Here is a 17,500-nt window from a genome sequence, read left to right on the forward strand (position 1 = left end):
AAGACCAGGTACCAAGCGCTTTCGTGTATTGTGTACGCTTCTTCAGGGTACATACATACATACATACATACATTATTTTAAAATCCACAAAAAAATAGGAAAGTAAAAGACCAGGTACCAAGCGCTTTCGTGTATTATGTACATTTCTTCAGGGTACATACATACATACAAGCCTACGTATATACATGAGTGTAAAATTCACAGGAAACAGGGAAAGTAAAAGACCAGGTACCAAGAGCTTTCGTGTATTATGTACATTTCTTCAGGGTACATACATACATACAAGCCTACGTATATACATGAGTGTAAAATTCACAGGAAACAGGAAAGTAAAAGACCAGGTACCAAGTGCTTTCGTGTATTGTGTACGCTTCTTCAGGGTACATACATACATACATACATACATATTTTAAAATCCACAAAAAATAGGAAAGTAAAAGACCAGGTACCAAGCGCTTTCGTGTATTATGTACATTTCTTCAGGGTACATACATACATACAAGCCTACGTATATACATGAGTGTAAAATTCACAGGAAACAGGAAAGTAAAAGACCAGGTACCAAGCGCTTTCGTGTATTATGTACATTTCTTCAGGGTACATACATACATACAAGCCTACGTATATACATGAGTGTAAAATTCACAGGAAACAGGAAAGTAAAAGACCAGGTACCAAGCGCTTTCGTGTATTGTGTACGCTTCTTCAGAGGTACATACATACATACATTATTTTAAAATCCACAAAAAAATAGGAAAGTAAAAGACCAGGTACCAAGCGCTTTCGTGTATTGTGTACGCTTCTTCAGGGTACATACATACATACATACATACATTATTTTAAAATCCACAAAAAATAGGAAAGTAAAAGACCAGGTACCAAGCGCTTTCGTGTATTAAGTACACGTCTTCAGGGTACAAACTTTGTACCTTGATGAACTGTATGTAATAAACGAAAGGGCTTGGTACCTGGTCTTTTACTTTCCTGTATCCCGTGGATTTTACACCTTAATAACTGTCACGTGCAGTTTTGGGACTGATTTGTAACATACATACATACATACATACATACATACATGTGAGCAAAAATTTCAAATTATTTTCTTCTAAAATTTTATTTAGAACGTCGACATTTTTCCGAAAAAAAACATAAGATCAGTGTTTAGAGAAGATATTTTATTTAATTTTAAAAATGATCAACTGCTTCCTAAACCTAAACTTAGTAACAAAACAGCATCCAAGGCCAAATTAGGAAGAAGGTTGAACAATAATATCAACAGTTATGAAACGAAGTAATAATACAAAATAGATTTCATTGAAAAATAAAACAACATAGAAACTACAAAATAGAATAAACTATTAATACTGCTGCAATAAATACAATTTGTATCAACATGCTTACAAAATGTATTTACAAAAATAAGGTTTGGCACTTCAACCATAAACCAGTGCACATAATAATGCATATATATGGAAAACCTAATTCTGAGAATGAAGTTCTCCTATTCATTCGAAAAACTACGAAACTTCTCAATGAATTCGGAAAGCTACAAGTATTTACTGGACGTTTTCTGCTGAAAGTTTTCCAGAGTGTTCATATTTATCTATCAGAAATGTTGTCACACAAAATCCCCGTCCTAAATATTATGCAAAATACTACGAGGATGACTGGTTGCATCGGAGATTTCCCCCAATTGAGAGAGAGAGAGAGAGAGAGAGAGAGAGGACGAGAGAGAGAGAGAGAGATGCAAAGTACTACAACGTCGACTGGTTGCATCGAAGATTTTATCAATTGAAAGAGTTTATGTTGGAACCAGTACACGCAGAGAGAGAGAGAGAGAGAGAGAGAGAGAGAGAGAGAGAAAGGTGGGAATGCACCCTCGGCTTTTATATTGCAAATGGGAAAAAGAATCATCCGATTTGTGATGTCAGGGGAGAATGCTGAATAAAAATTTCCTTTAATTTTTTTTACTTTAGATTTATGAATTTTGGCTATATATCCCAGCGCTAGGGTCTGTGAGGCCATTCATCAATCAGTGGAATTAGGGAAAACCCGACATTTAGAGGAGGTTAGACGATAAAATACATTGAAACCAAAGTCATTGTTTTAAATGTATTTTAACAAGTCCAGATATAAGATATAATGGTACTGGGACTAAAAGTAAATGCATATATCCACATGTATATGTATGTATGTATGTATGTATATATATATATATATATATATGAGTGTGTGTGTACGTAAATATAAATATATACCTTATGTACACACATACATATATATGTGTGTATATATATATATATATATATATGTGTGTGTGTGTGTGTACGTAAATACAAATATTATACCTTATGTACATATATATAATACACACACACAAATATATATATATTATATATATACAGTATATATACATTATATACATACATAAATACATACTTACAAATATATACATATAAATTGCTAAACTTAATGCCATACATAATGTCATTTAATACAAAATATTATCTTATACATGTGCATATATATATATATATATGTATATATATATATGTATATATATATATATATATATATGTATATATATATACATATATATATATATATATACATATATATATATAATATATAATATACTGTATATATATGAGAGAAAGTGCTATAGAAGTAAAGGAAAACAATGCCTTATTCATTCAAATAGGAATGAGAAATGCACAAATGATCTAAATGATTATAAAAAAAAAATATGTAAGAGAAGTCCTGCAGTAAAGGCAAGATCCAATAAACGCGTAGAACGACCCTGAGAAGCCTTAAGATACGCACGAGAAGGAAAGGGAATGTGGTTTTCTGAATGAATGGGATGAAAATATCTACCCAACAGAATGTGAAACCTCTGGTTCAAATGTGGGTCAGGCGTAAGGTGTCGTTATACTTTTATATGGCCTCTTCATGACCTACTTCATGAAATGGCGAATAATGTGGTGGGCCTGGTTGGTAAAGTCCTTGCTTCTGATCACCAGATTGCGGTTCAAGTCCCGCTCAAACTCGTTAGTTTTGTTGGCCGCTGCAACCTCACCATCCTTGTGAGCTAAGGATGGAGGGGGGGGGGAAGCCTATTGGTCTACCGGTTGAGTCATCAATAGCCATTGACTGGCCCTCCCTGGTCCTATCTTGGATGGAGAGGGGCCTTGGGCTCTGATCATATATGTATGATCAGTTTCTAGGGGGATTGTTCTGCTTGATAGGGCAATGGCACAGTCCCTTGCCTCTGCCATTCATGAGCGGATTTTAAATCTTTAATTGCTATTCTACTGAATACACAATGATATTTTTTTACTAGTTTAGTTAAGAGAAATGAATGATATATATAAAAACTGAATAAAATTGCCAAAGAACTTAGAATATATGGTTTTTTTTTTATTGAATGTGAATGACAAGATACAGTTAAAGTGAAGAGGACATAAAAGTAAAATTAACAAGAGGATATAAACCGGAAGATAAATGTTATCCCAAATGAAAATCGAAAACCTTTTAAAATTATTTTGGAGATTTGGTAATAAGGTAAAGTGGATTCATGAATGAAACTCTTTTTGGGAAATAAGTAACCAGCTGAAAAAAAAAAAAAAAAAAAAAAAAAAAAATAAGTTAAGGCCACGAATATCAGAGTAACAGAAAAATGCGGAGAAATATTTTGGGGCCAATAAGTTGCACACGAACCATCTGCCTTACCATAGGCCGTTCTCATTAAAAGTATGGAACGAGAATAATCAATACCTACCAAGACCCCAAAGACACAAATGTCATTATATATATATACTGTATATACATACACATAGCTATATATATGCATTATATATTTACACAAATACACACACACACATATAATATATATATATATATGTATATATATATATATATGTGTGTGTGTGTGCGCACGTGTCTGTGCCAAATAGAGAGAGAGAGAGAGAGAGAGAGAGAGAGAGAGAGAGAGAGAAGAAACATTATTGAAAATGAAAAATAGTATGCTAAGTTTGAGCAACTCGATCATTCCCACATGACATAAGCACGCTATAATTTTAGAGCACTCATTGTTGGGACGGTGTGATGTCCTCATAACCTCTATAGACGAGCGTTTTCCCGGGCATTTCCTTTTATCTATCCTAAGTTCCTTCTCGTATTTCTCCCTTCTTCCTCAGATTCCCGGAAAGGATCTCTCTTTAGCGCAAACCCAACCACTGACTGCTTTCGCCAGCCGGGAGGCTTCTGTCATAATTCCTTATTTCCTTATTCTATTCCTTACTGCCCTTAGCACTTCGTTTAAGTTAGTCATATGTATGATCATGGATTTAATTCTAATTTATTTCATGTCGTAGGGCAAAGCTTTTATTATTATTCAAATACCAAGGTTGTATTTGCGGTAACTCATATTTACAGAAGTTACCACAAATATATTTATTATTATTATTATTATTATTATTATTATTATTATTATTATTATTATCATTATTATTATTATTATTATTACAAGCTATTTGCTTTAACCTTAGAATGAAAAGCAAGATGCTATATGCCTAAAGGCTCCACCATGGAAAAATAACCCAGTGAGAAAAGGAGAACAAGAAAATAAATAAACTAAAAGAGAAGTAATAAACAATCAAAATAAAATATTTTGAGAAAAGTAACATTAAATTAGATATTTCATATATAAACTATAAAAAGACTTACATCGGCCTGTTCAACCTAAAAACAATTGCTGCAAGAGGAAGAGAAATAAGAACAGAGTGCCCGAGTTTACCCTCAAGACAGAGAACTCTAACCAATGCATTATGATTCACTCTGGCATCAGATACACTTTTAACATAAAAAAGGTTAAATAACTTGTTTTGGTTTCCTTTAGCATACAACTTCTCTAAATATACATTTAGCACAGACATACACATAAACAGGCAGTGAAATATAATAAAGTCTACGGTTAATGTGCGCGGTGTTTAACTGTCAGCACTTTCTTTTCATTTATCGCTCATAACTTGTGTTTATACTCCGAGCATTTGCCGCACTAGTAAGGATAAACATTCAGTGGGTTTTAGCATTAAAGGTTGATATTCAAGTCAAGGAAACACTTTTGTATAAAATAAAGAGCACAAACTAAAAATTAAGATAATCATCTAATAGCCAGGCCTTCTCCATCATGAGGCTCAATACTACACAGTATTCTAGAAGTTTTATTCCAGCTGTTACCAAGTTGTGGAATGATCTTCCTAATCGGGTATTTGAATCAGTAGAACTTCAAAAGTTCGAACTTGCAGGAAATGTTTTTAGGTTGACCAGGCTGACATGAGTCTTTTTATAGTTTATAAGTGACATATCTGTTTTTGACGTTGTTAATAGTTTATATAGGACATATCTGTTTTGACGTTGTTACTGTTTTTAGAATGATTTATTGTTAATTTATTCTCATCATTTATTTATTTCCTTATTTCCTTTCCTCACTGGGCTAATTTTCCCTATTGGAGCCCTTGGGCTTATAGCATCTTGCTTTTCCAACTAGGGTTGTAGCTTGGCTAATAATAATAATAAAAATAATAATAATAATAACATTGCAGGCTTTAATCGTACTCCAGATCTTTGAGGAATAAATTTCCTCCGTGCGTCAGTGTTCATCCCAGAATGTCGTGGCAGAGACAGGGCACAGGAGTCTCAAACAAAGAGCCAGACACTTCCATTTTGTCAGGTCATTCCTTGGACAAAACTGCAACTTTCTTTTATAAGTGAATCGCTATAAATACGGGATGCTCTAATTGGAGTGTCATCAGAGAGCGATAACTTGTCCGGAGTTGGAATGGGGGAAGATTGAGGGGCCGGCAATGAGACGGGGGATGGGAGTCAGGGGGGTTAGGTGAAGTGATTAGAAGGACGGAGGGAATTTCATAGATATTATATTCTATAGAATTTTCTCGGCATGCAGTTTTCTGATGCGGTGGATCTGTAGTTAGAAAAGGGGATGAAAAATTATACCATCTGCATTTATGATAATTTTTACTGGTGATTCAATTGCAAAGTTGGTTTATACATTAGATATTCAATAAATTTACTAAATATGTAACTTCTGTGAACGAGTTCTTAAACTGTAAATTCGTCGGTGATGAGAGAGAGAGAGAGAGAGAGAGAGAGAGAGAGAGAGAGAGAGAGCATAAAATAGATGTGAAGATAAATTTAGGGATAAAAAGAACTAGGAATAAATGAGGATGCAAAGAGAATCAAACAATACTTTTCCAACAAGGCCAAAAAAATCATAACTAAATACTCTTCGATTCAATATTTTATCATCAAAATCGTTTTATGTTATCAAACGACCTTAAAACGCACTACCTCGTGAACTACAGAATGCAACTGATACCCCAAACACCTCTCTCTCTCTCTCTCTCTCTCTCTCTCTCTCTCTCTCTCTCCTATATTCCATTCATTTATTAACTTTTCTTATTTGCTTTTCCTATGGAATACTAGATTATCTTCTTCTCGTAAAATAAATTCATCGGCTTTATGATTACAGATTTAAGGTTTCAACTTGGATCCAATTTGTCAACATCTATGAGAAACGGGCGACTCTCATATATATATATATATATATACACACATACATAAATATATATATATATATATAATACATATACACAGACATACATACTGTATGTATGTATGTATGTATATACTGTACATATATATATATATATATATATACATAAATACATACAGTATGTATGTCTGTGTATATATACATATATATATATACACAGACATACATACTGTATGTATATATATATATATATATATACACATACATAAATATATATATATATATATATATACATATACACAGACATACATACTGTATGTATGTATGTATGTATATACTGTACATATATATATATATATATATATACATAAATACATACAGTATGTATGTCTGTGTATATATACATATATATATATACACAGACATACATACTGTATGTATGTATGTATGTATGTATATATATATACACACAGTATACATATATGTATGTATATATGAGAGAGAGAGAGAGAGAGAGAGAGAGAGAGAGAGAGAGAGAGAGAGAGAGGAAATAACACGACTACCTACCCATTCTCTGGCGAGAGGTATTTTCTGCCGAAGAGCTGGAAGTAAATCCAGGATATTTTTTCCACCACACGAGGTCGCCATATTGTGAGAAAAAAAACGAGACACGTTACAGTCATGAAAAGTTTAGTAATGGTGCTGGTGGTGTATGAAATAATCTAGACCCCACAACTTGGAATAGCGACTTGGGGAACCATCATTCCTTTTTTTTTCTTTGCAGTTTGTTTTGCGGTTTTGAGTTAGTTTACATCTAAGGATTTTCTTCTAAGACCTTGTTTTCTCTGAAGAGTTTTCTTCAGCTGTGTCTGCTTGCAGGGGAGAAAAGTAATATACTCTGAAAGCAGTATTTTCTGGGCTTGTATTTTGATTAGATAGGCGTGGAGTACAGTTACATTTCAAATCAATAATTTCTACCTCTATTCGAATATATTTTAATAGTCAATTGACAAAAACTTTCAACGAATACAATAAAATATTAGTAAATATCTTGATAATGGCAAAAATATTCTTCGTCGGTAATGATTGTGTAACGAAGTTCACTCAATGTTGCACCAGCTCCAAACAAGAGCCTCGTTTACTGGGGCACATCCCCTTCAAATAAAATTGGAGTAGGACGCCTGCACCCCCCCCCCCTCCCCCAAAATAGTCTCCTCTCCTTCCTCCGTAGCAAGCCATTACATCCCATCCCACAATGAAATGAGCATGAAAGAAAAACGAATCCTATCCCATCCTCTTATGGAATAGCGAATCCTTTCCACCCAGCGTTGTAGCCATGGAAATGTCTTCTGTCATCTCCCGGGAGGGATTAGCTTTTGTCATATGGAATAATCTTTCTGGTTTCTTCGTCTTGTAACGTAATTTCTGGGATAGAATATTCTAAGCGTCTAAAGTGGATTATTTTAGATCTATTGGAATATTAGGAAGACAAACTATCATAGATTCCAATCTCAATGTTTAGGCATTTCACATAGTGTAATACTATCATCTATTCCAATCTCAATTTGAAATGTTTAGGAATTTTTCACATAGTGTAATATAATCATCAAATAGAACTCAAGTTTTATCTTTAAAGTTTTCGATTTCCTTTTGAATATAGTAATTAAAGTCAGGTTTAATTAATTGAGTCTTTAATGAAGATATGGGATAAAGACCCTTTTTTCCCTCTGAAGATTTAATGAATTTCAAATCGATTTCTTTACCAATTAGAAAATAACTACAATTAAAAAAAACGTCCCTGAAATATATCTGAAGAGATATCTCTGACCCCGCACTACATATAAACCAAAAAAAAAAATAAAAATAAAACTTGCATGTGGTAATGTTTATAATGTATTAATAAAGAGAAACCGAACTTATTACTATTATTATTATCATTATTATTATTATTATTATTATTATTAGCTAAGCTATATCCCTAGTTGGAAAAGCAGGATGCTATAAACCCAAGGGCTCCAACAGGGTAAATAGCCCAGTGAGGAAAGGAAAAAAGAAAACAGATTAACTATATAAACTATAAAAAGACTTACGTCATCCCGTTCAACATAAAATCATTTGCAGCAAGTTTGAACTTTTGAGGTTCAATCGATTTAACTACCTGAATAGTTAAATAATTCCAAAATTGAAAGCAAGTACTTAGGTTTCATAGATTGTTAATGTAAGGTATTCAGAGAAAGATTCCAACAAGAAACCAAAGTCTAAAATGAAAACCAAAATAGATCCAAAAATTCCACGAATTGCCGTAGTGAGCAAGCTTTAGTTATTCTTAACGACACTTTCAGTAAGTTTCAAAGTTTAATAGTTATATATGTGCGCCGCCGGCTACTTGAAATGGCTTCCACTTGCAACCATTTGTTCTGCTCTGTGTTTTACACGATTTATTAACGAGGAATACAAACATATGTGTGGAGGTTTAAAGGTCGCTCATGAATGGCAGAGGCAATGGACAGTGACATTGCCCTATCGTGCAGGACAATGCCCTAGACACTGACCATATATACATATGATCATCGCTCAAGTTCCCTCTCCACACAAGCTAGGACCAAGGAGGGCCAGGCAATGGCTGCTGATGACTCAGATTTACAGGCTCCCCCATACCCCCCGTCCTTAGCTCACAATGAGGTTGCATCGACCAAAGGAACTAACGGGTTTGATTTGGACTTGAACCCCAGTCTCGCTATCACCATTTAGGGACGTTACCACATCGGCCACCACAACCCTGCATTCTCTACTTTTATCTCCTTTAAATGCTTTCATTTAAAGAACCTATATTAAACATTAGTAAAAGAAGATAATATTCCTTTCTTTATCAAAATACAACTTGAAAACATTTTCTTGACTTTGAAGAATCTTTATAATTTCTTCCTAATCAAAACTAACTGACTCGATGATTAACACAAACTACGGCCCCAAAAAGCAGTCGTATCTAAATTACTTTATACGCAGATTCTATCACAAGTTGATTTATAGTACTAAATAGTAATTTCTTCCATCCGAAGCAAATCCCAGAGATGTCCTCTCCATGCTTAAGTAAACATCCCATCACCCGACTCAACATCATCAGATCCTAATTGGAACATTCACAACTGTTCTCCCCCTCTAATCAATTTCTCTTTTATCACTTCAACTCCATTTCCAACTGACAATTTTACAAGGAAATCCGTCACCCTCTCTCTCTCTCTCTCTCTCTCTCTCTCTCTCTCTCTCACGATTCATTTCAGAAGCAGGTCTTTTGAAAACTATCTAACTTGTATAATGACATTCAACTTTTAAGGTTTTCATTAAATATTCTTTTAATTTTTATATAAAATAACTGATATCGGCGTCAATGACCTTAGATGTCAGAATGCTTGAAAACTTTAAATCAATCAATCAATCAATCAATCAATCTCTCTCTCTCTCTCTCTCTCTCTCTCTCTCTCTCTCTCTCCATGGTGGTCTGGATTCGTGCTCTGAGTATCTGTTAGTTAGACGACTCCTGTGGGTAGCAACTAGGATGGATGGACATCTTAAACACATTTCTAAAGATTTACTGAAAATCCAAAGAATAAATCCTATGAAATCCTCTTGTAAGAAGATATTGAATTCTGGTGAACAAGTTTTTTTTTTATATATACATACATATATATATATATATATATATATATATGATAAATTTTGCACATTTTTACGTGTTTTTCATATTCAAATAAGCCATATATATTTTTGATACATTAATGTCTGGATTCTCTTAACGACCTCGGGGTCAGAGCCCCAGGCGAAATCACACAAAGACAAGAGCTTGGCTCCGGCCGGGAATCGAACCCTGGTCGACAAGCTTGTATAGACAGTGACTAAGCCACTTGGCCACGAAGAAAGATCTTTCTTCGTGGCCAAGTGGCTTAGTCACTGTCTATACAAGCTTGCCGACCAGGGTTCGATTCCCGGCCGGAGCCAAGCTCTTGTCTTTGTGTGATTTCGCCTGGGGCTCTGATCCCGAGGTCGTTAAGAGAATCCAGACATTAATGTATCAAAAATATATATGGCTTATTTGGATATATATATATATATATATATATATATATAAGTTTACTAATGCCATAACTTTTCGGTAAGTAAGCTTGCAATAGTTCTTCAGTCGGGTAGAAATATATTTACCTTAATTCCATAGATATTCCTATAGAAATAAAGATTAAAGAAAATCTAAATAAAGCTAAACTAAGGAGATCTGTGAAGAAGAGAAGAGAAGAGGAGAAGAGAGTAAGAGCGAAAACTGATATGAGGCTGAAGAAGAGTGAAAGAGGGAAAACTGACAAGAGGGTGAAGAACAGAGAAGGAAAGTGAATAACGAGAAAACGAATGGAAGATGGAAAAATAAACAAAGGGGAATATAAACGCATTAGTAATTCGGGAATCTTTGTAAAGGGGACTACCAAGGCACATCCGCCTTTGTTACGAAGTCCACCAAAAGGCCAGGTCGGGCCGTGACCTTTGCGTCAAGAGGCTGAGAGAGGATCAGAAGATATCGGATCCGAAAAGTATATTATCATTGTCAAAATTATCATTATCATTATAAAAACTTGTGTATGCGGCCCGTCAAAAATGAATGGCTAAATATTTAGATAGATGTGCATTCACACGAGCACACACAAATTCAATCCTTTTCAAACCCCTCCCCCTTTTCTAACTACAACATGGCAGTTTGGACAATTTGTGGGAGATTGTTTTTTTTTTTCGAGTGGTTTCTGTTCAGCATGACAGTAATTTATATGAACATCTATCTATCTATCTACCCATATATATATATATATATATATATATATAAAGGTATGTATGTATGTGTTAAAAAAGGCAGCGTAAACGAGATAAAATAACTGCATGTAAAACCGTGAACCACTTCCATTTGGGACGTCCACAACCACTATTAATTACTCCCTGGAGAGAAAACATTTTAAATGGAATGAAGCGATACCCAAAGCAACGCTACAATGTTAAAAAAAAAAAAAAACCGTAATTTTAATCGGAAATTTCACTTAAAAATCTACTGTTCTCAGCCGTATTTCAGTAAAATACAAACAACCGTAATTTCTACCCTACTTTGTTATTATCTTTTACGGGTTGGTGACCTTGATATCACTCCTAAAGGTCAATATATGCGTTTTTAAAACGGTAAATCTACTTAAAAATCTACTGTTCTCAGCCGTATTACAGTAAAATAGACAACCGTAATTTTTACCCTGCTTTGTTATTACCTTTTACGGATTGGAGACCTCAATATCACTCCTAAAGGTCGATATATGAGTTTTTGAAAAGGTATATGCCTGGCAACATTTATTCCCAATTTTGTTTACCTTTTTTTTTTTCGGTAAAATTTTAAGTGAACAAACAAACATACTCAGACATATCTGGCCATAGCATTAAGGGATCTCCGCTTCAATAGTATTATTCGGTCGTCCGTGTAATAATAAGCTGTTTAGCTTATTTGCATTCGCAAATAAGCTCACTGTTTTCCAGGAAAAAGGTCGAGGAAAGTGATTATTTTTTTTCCTCTCTCGTATTAGAAGTTGCTGAGATATGGTAGAGTTGGACACATCTTTAAGTTGTCATTATTTATTCTTCTTTGAAATTCTTATCAATCTCTTGTATGAGTTGTTTATATATATACATATATATATACATATATATATATATATATATAAATAAATATATATATAAATAAATATATATATGTATATATATATAAATATATATATATATATATGTACATATATATATATATATATATATATATGTACATATATATATATATATATATATTCAATATTTCTTCGTCGAAATCAGAGCGATACTGTTAATAATTTAAAAAATCTAAATGGAAGATGGTTTCAATAATAATAATAATAATAATAATAATAATAATAATAATAATAATAATAATAATAATAATAATAATAATAGCCATGATGATAATAATAATAATAATAATAATAATAATAATAATAATAATAATAATAATAATAATAATACATCCTTCAGAAACTTAATTTCCTCCAAAAAAAATCTGATGATATTCAACCAGTATATAGTAAGGTGCTAGTTAGTCGGAAAAAAAAGCTGTATACTAATCCAGACTACATTATGTAGAGACCTTTGTGGCTTTCAGCTATCCTTTCCTGAGAAAATATTATAGATTCTTTTAGTAAATATTGAATGGGTTCACCGCAATGTTGATATTTCTTATTGTAAGACTTCAACAGAAGCATATATATAGGAAACTATTAGGAGAAATATGAATACCATGGTAATAAACATAAAATAATCTTATTGATATGAAAGTAATTATATTTACCATTGTCTTATATATCTAATACCCTTTTTCAAATGTGGTGTGATTTTTGCTATCGCAATAAAAACTATGACAAATCTGAGAGAGAGAGAGAGAGAGAGAGAGAGAGAGAGAGAGAGAGAGAGAGATAGTATATCTATATTTGAATATATAAATATACATTATATAAACACATATATTTGTATATATATCATATGTCTAAATATATACTTAGATATAAGCAAAAATATTTAATTATCTCTCTCTCTCTCTCTCTCTCTCTCTCTCTCTCTCTCTCTCTCTCTCAAAACCATTCACTCTAAGCTCTAAACTGAAAAGCACTTTCAATAAAAATATTGAGATGTCATAAACATGAATAGTTTGACATCAAAGCAACGGATCTAAATATTCTCTGTATGAAAAACCTTAATATCTGATCTTTTCTAACATTTTAAACTCAGTTTTGAAAGGATTGCCACTTATGTCCTTAAGAGCATAATTTCTTCTATATCCAGGAAGTTTGATTCCAAAGGAAACTGTAAAGAGACACTAATACCACTTTTGAGAGAGAGAGAGAGAGAGAGAGAGGAGAGAGAGAGAGAGAGCGAGAGAGAGAGAGAGAGAGAGAGAGAGAGAGAGTGCTATGACCCATCTGTTCTCTTCCGCCCTCATTTCCAGACAGGAACTAAGCCAGCTCTTTCTTCTTCTTCTTCTCCTGCAGGTCTACAACATGCTCATCACCACCTTATTCCTGCTCTTTGTGCTCACCACCGTCGCCCTGCTCATCTTCCTGCTGATGCGAAGGCCTCCCTGCTGCCCCTGCTGCCAGGACCCTTACGATACAACTGCTTCTACCAACGGAGATAGCAGCTCGCAGGTAAGTCGTCAAAGAGACCCTTTACTGAATTCATTTTCATCTGCTGTTGTTAATGCGTAATAGGGTCTTATCGCCATCAAAGTTCAAGTGCTGTTGAGGATGAGATCGGTGGAGGGATAACTAAGACCTAAACTTCATTATCAAAGGTCAAAGGTCAGGTATGCGCTTCTAAGAGAGAACATATTCCGGTACAAAACTGACAAAAGACACTCTTGTCCTACTTTCTTTCCTTGTACTTTGGAGGAACAGCGGAGACAAAAGAAGACAACGCTAAACTTTATCAAAAAGAAATAAATTTCTACCTTGGGATCGAACCCTAGCCTCTTCAAATAGAAGGCCAGGTCGCTTCCAACCATGCCACCAGAAGCTCCGCTTTCAACCATGCAACCAGAATCTAAAAAGAAATCGGAACCTAACTGCTACTGCCACAGAAAAATCAGTGAAAGATTAACCATCATGTTAGTTTATAGTGAAATAAGGATATAAGCAATTAACTAGACCTACTTACTTTACTCTACGGGTTGCTTTTCTGGTCGTATACTGAGAATGTACAAATTTACATATATATAACAAACGGATCACAGGAATGCAGGTAATAAAAGACATTTTGAAAAAGAGGGGTTTGTACCTGGTCCAACAGGAATTTCATTTTCATCTAGCATTAACCGACCTCTACTGCATAAGAGGAGAGAATTCATATTCATGTACTTGGTACAGAATGTTGGTCTCTTATGCATTTTGTTATTTAACACAATTGCATAAAAATGTACTCGTACGAGAACAAAGCACACGGATATATGCTTTTGTTGTGGTAAATAATCTAAATGAAATCACCGAGCCCTCCAAAATTTGACTTGAAGATATGTTCATTAATAAATTAAGACATCTAAGAGCAGATCTTGAAATCTGGCAACGAAGCTGGAAATCTCAGAAGACCTCCAAACAAATCCCTAGCTGCTCAAATCATGTTAAGAAAACATAAGACTTTCTCTCTCTCTCTCTCTCTCTCTCTCTCTCTCTCTCTCTATTCAAGGCTTCGACAATTTTACCGAGTAATGGAAATAGCAAACATTGGGGAACTCCACACATTTTTTTTATTTAATACTGCGATGCTCTTCAAGACTCTTTGACTCTTTAGGGTCGTTTCTCCATTCACTTCCTTGCGACTATCAGCCTTCGGGACGAATCAAACCTATTTGGTTATTGTTTGGTTTTACTCCAAAAATGAACTGTCAATATTTGGCCATGACAAAGGAACGGAATTATGTATAAAGTTTCCGGGGAAAACAACGTTATCCTTGTAGAGGAAATGCGTCTATAAGGTAAAAACAAGTTTACATTGTATTTTTCTAAAAGGAGGTGGAAACATAGACAACAAAATGCCTTCCTTCATCGTTAATAGAACCACATAAGACACCAACGGTAAAGGATATGATAAGTCAATATCTTTTAAGATTGAAAAGAAGAGTAATCAAGGATTAAATTAAAGGTTTAAAGGCCGGTCATGAATGGCAGAGGCAAGGGACAGTGACAATGCCTTAGAGACTGACCATATATATATATGATCAGCGCCCAAGGTCCCCCCCCCCCCCTCCACCCAAACTAGGACCAGTTAATGGCTGCTGATGACTCAGCAGATAGACATATTGACTTCCCCAAAACCCCTACCATGCTTAGCTCACAAGGATGCTGAGGTTGCAGCGACCAAAGGAACTAACGAGTTTAAGTGGGACTCGAACCACCAGTCTGGCGTTCACCAGTCACGGACGTTGCAACATCGGGTAAGAATTCTTAGCTGCTTGCCTTAATACTTAATACTGCTTGTCTGGTAGGTGCTTCACTAACGCCTTGGAGTAGAAAATGCGCATAAAAAAGGCACAAGAGATAATATGTAAAGCTTAACTCCATATCAGAAACACTAATCAGACGAGCGATATAATGACACTTGAAAAGGCTAACAGACCAATAACATTTCAAACATTTAATATTGTTACTGTTCTGAAAATATTTTATTTTTCCTGTTTCTTTTCCTCACTGGGCTATTTTCCCTTGTTGGAGCCCCCGGCCTTATAGCATCCTGCTTTTCCAACTAGGGTTGCAGCTTAGCAAGTATATAATACTAATAATAATAAAACAGGAAAGGTTGAGGCCAGAATGGGAGGTACAGCTGTCTTCATTAATTCCGGTACACCTCACGGGAAGCTCATGAGATGTCATCATCATCATCATCATCTCCTCCTAGGCTTATTGACGCAAAGGGACTCGATTAGATTTCGCCAGTCTTGAGTTTTTAATTCAATACTTCTCCACTCAGTATCTCCCACTTCACATTTTATAGTCCTCAGCCATGAGGGCCTGGGTCTTCCAATTCTTCTAGTGCCTTGTGGAGCACAGTTAAACGTTTTCATGAGATGTCAGTGTACCGGAATTAATGAAGCCAACTGTACCTTTGGTAAAGAAAAGATGGATAACAAAAAAACAGAAAACTCACGATTTCAAGAGGCAATCAAAACGATGTTTCCTAAGCGTTAAACAAAATAAGTTCCGAAACTGAAACAGATGATGTTGAAATTATCAAAACGGCACACTAGAAGGGATATGGCCAGAGGGTAAACTAATAGAAATAATGTCTTAAGTGTCAATAAAGTTGGTTATAACGAAGCAACTATCCTTTAGAAGGCCTACATATTATTATTATTATTATTATTATTATTATTATTATTATTATTATTATTATTATTATTATTATTATTATTATTATTATTATTATTATCAACTTTGAAATTACCTTTACCTTTTTTAAAATGGTGTTTCATTGTACCTCTGTACACTGTTAAAAATTCGCTATTTAAAATGGTAAAAATCCTGGAATAAATGTTGCCAGGCATTTACCTTTTTAAAATCGGATATTTTGACGTAAAGGAGTGTAATTACGGTCACCAACCCGTAGAAGATAATAACTAAGAGAATTTAGTATCAAAATTACGTTTTTAACAGTGCACGTCATCCATATATACAGTATTTCAATCAATACAACCAAACAAAAAAAAATATTGAAATATAAACATAAAAGTAAGGTAAATAGCGACCTTATACAACCATTCAGAAGTAAACAAACAAACAAAATCCTTTCTCTATCGCCCTAAATATAAAGAAAATTACAAAACTGACCACAGGGGATGCAGCCTCAAAACAGACTTTCCAGCCCACTCAACCTATCCAAAGAAACCAGACATTATAAAAAATATGTGTTGAATCTACGGCGAGCTTATGTTGTTTACAAAAGGTTAAGGTATAGAATCCCATCGCCTCTCTCTCTCTCTCTCTCTCTCTCTCTCTCTCTCTCTCTCGTCATTCACAATGCTGGTTTGTATGAGTTCCTGTATGGAAAATTGTAAAAAAAGTGCTCTCTTTCTCTCTTTCTCAAAATCTTTGTACCACAGTTTTCTTATAGATATAATGGACCAAAAGTCCTCTCTCTCTCTCTCTCTCTCTCTCTCTCTCTCTCCCATCCTTTCAAAAAGATGCCATCAATATAGGAGACCTTTGAGCCGCCTCAAAATATTCATTCAAGCGTAAATGAAGCCGAGGCGCTAAAATATACCGGGATATTTTCAAAGGTGGTCTCGTATACACGTATGATGCTCCCTGTCGATGCCTTCGACAGTACTGTTAATTGCTAGCC

General features: G+C 34.4%; 1 pseudogene; it reads left to right on the forward strand.

Annotated features, from left to right (window-relative positions):
* Positions 1-17,500, forward strand: part of LOC137616262 (uncharacterized) — a 58,997-nt pseudogene that overhangs the window by 31,971 nt on the left and 9,526 nt on the right.

Source organism: Palaemon carinicauda, chromosome 22 (genome assembly GCF_036898095.1).
Source record: "Palaemon carinicauda isolate YSFRI2023 chromosome 22, ASM3689809v2, whole genome shotgun sequence".
Classification (NCBI taxonomy): Eukaryota; Metazoa; Arthropoda; class Malacostraca; order Decapoda; family Palaemonidae; genus Palaemon; species Palaemon carinicauda.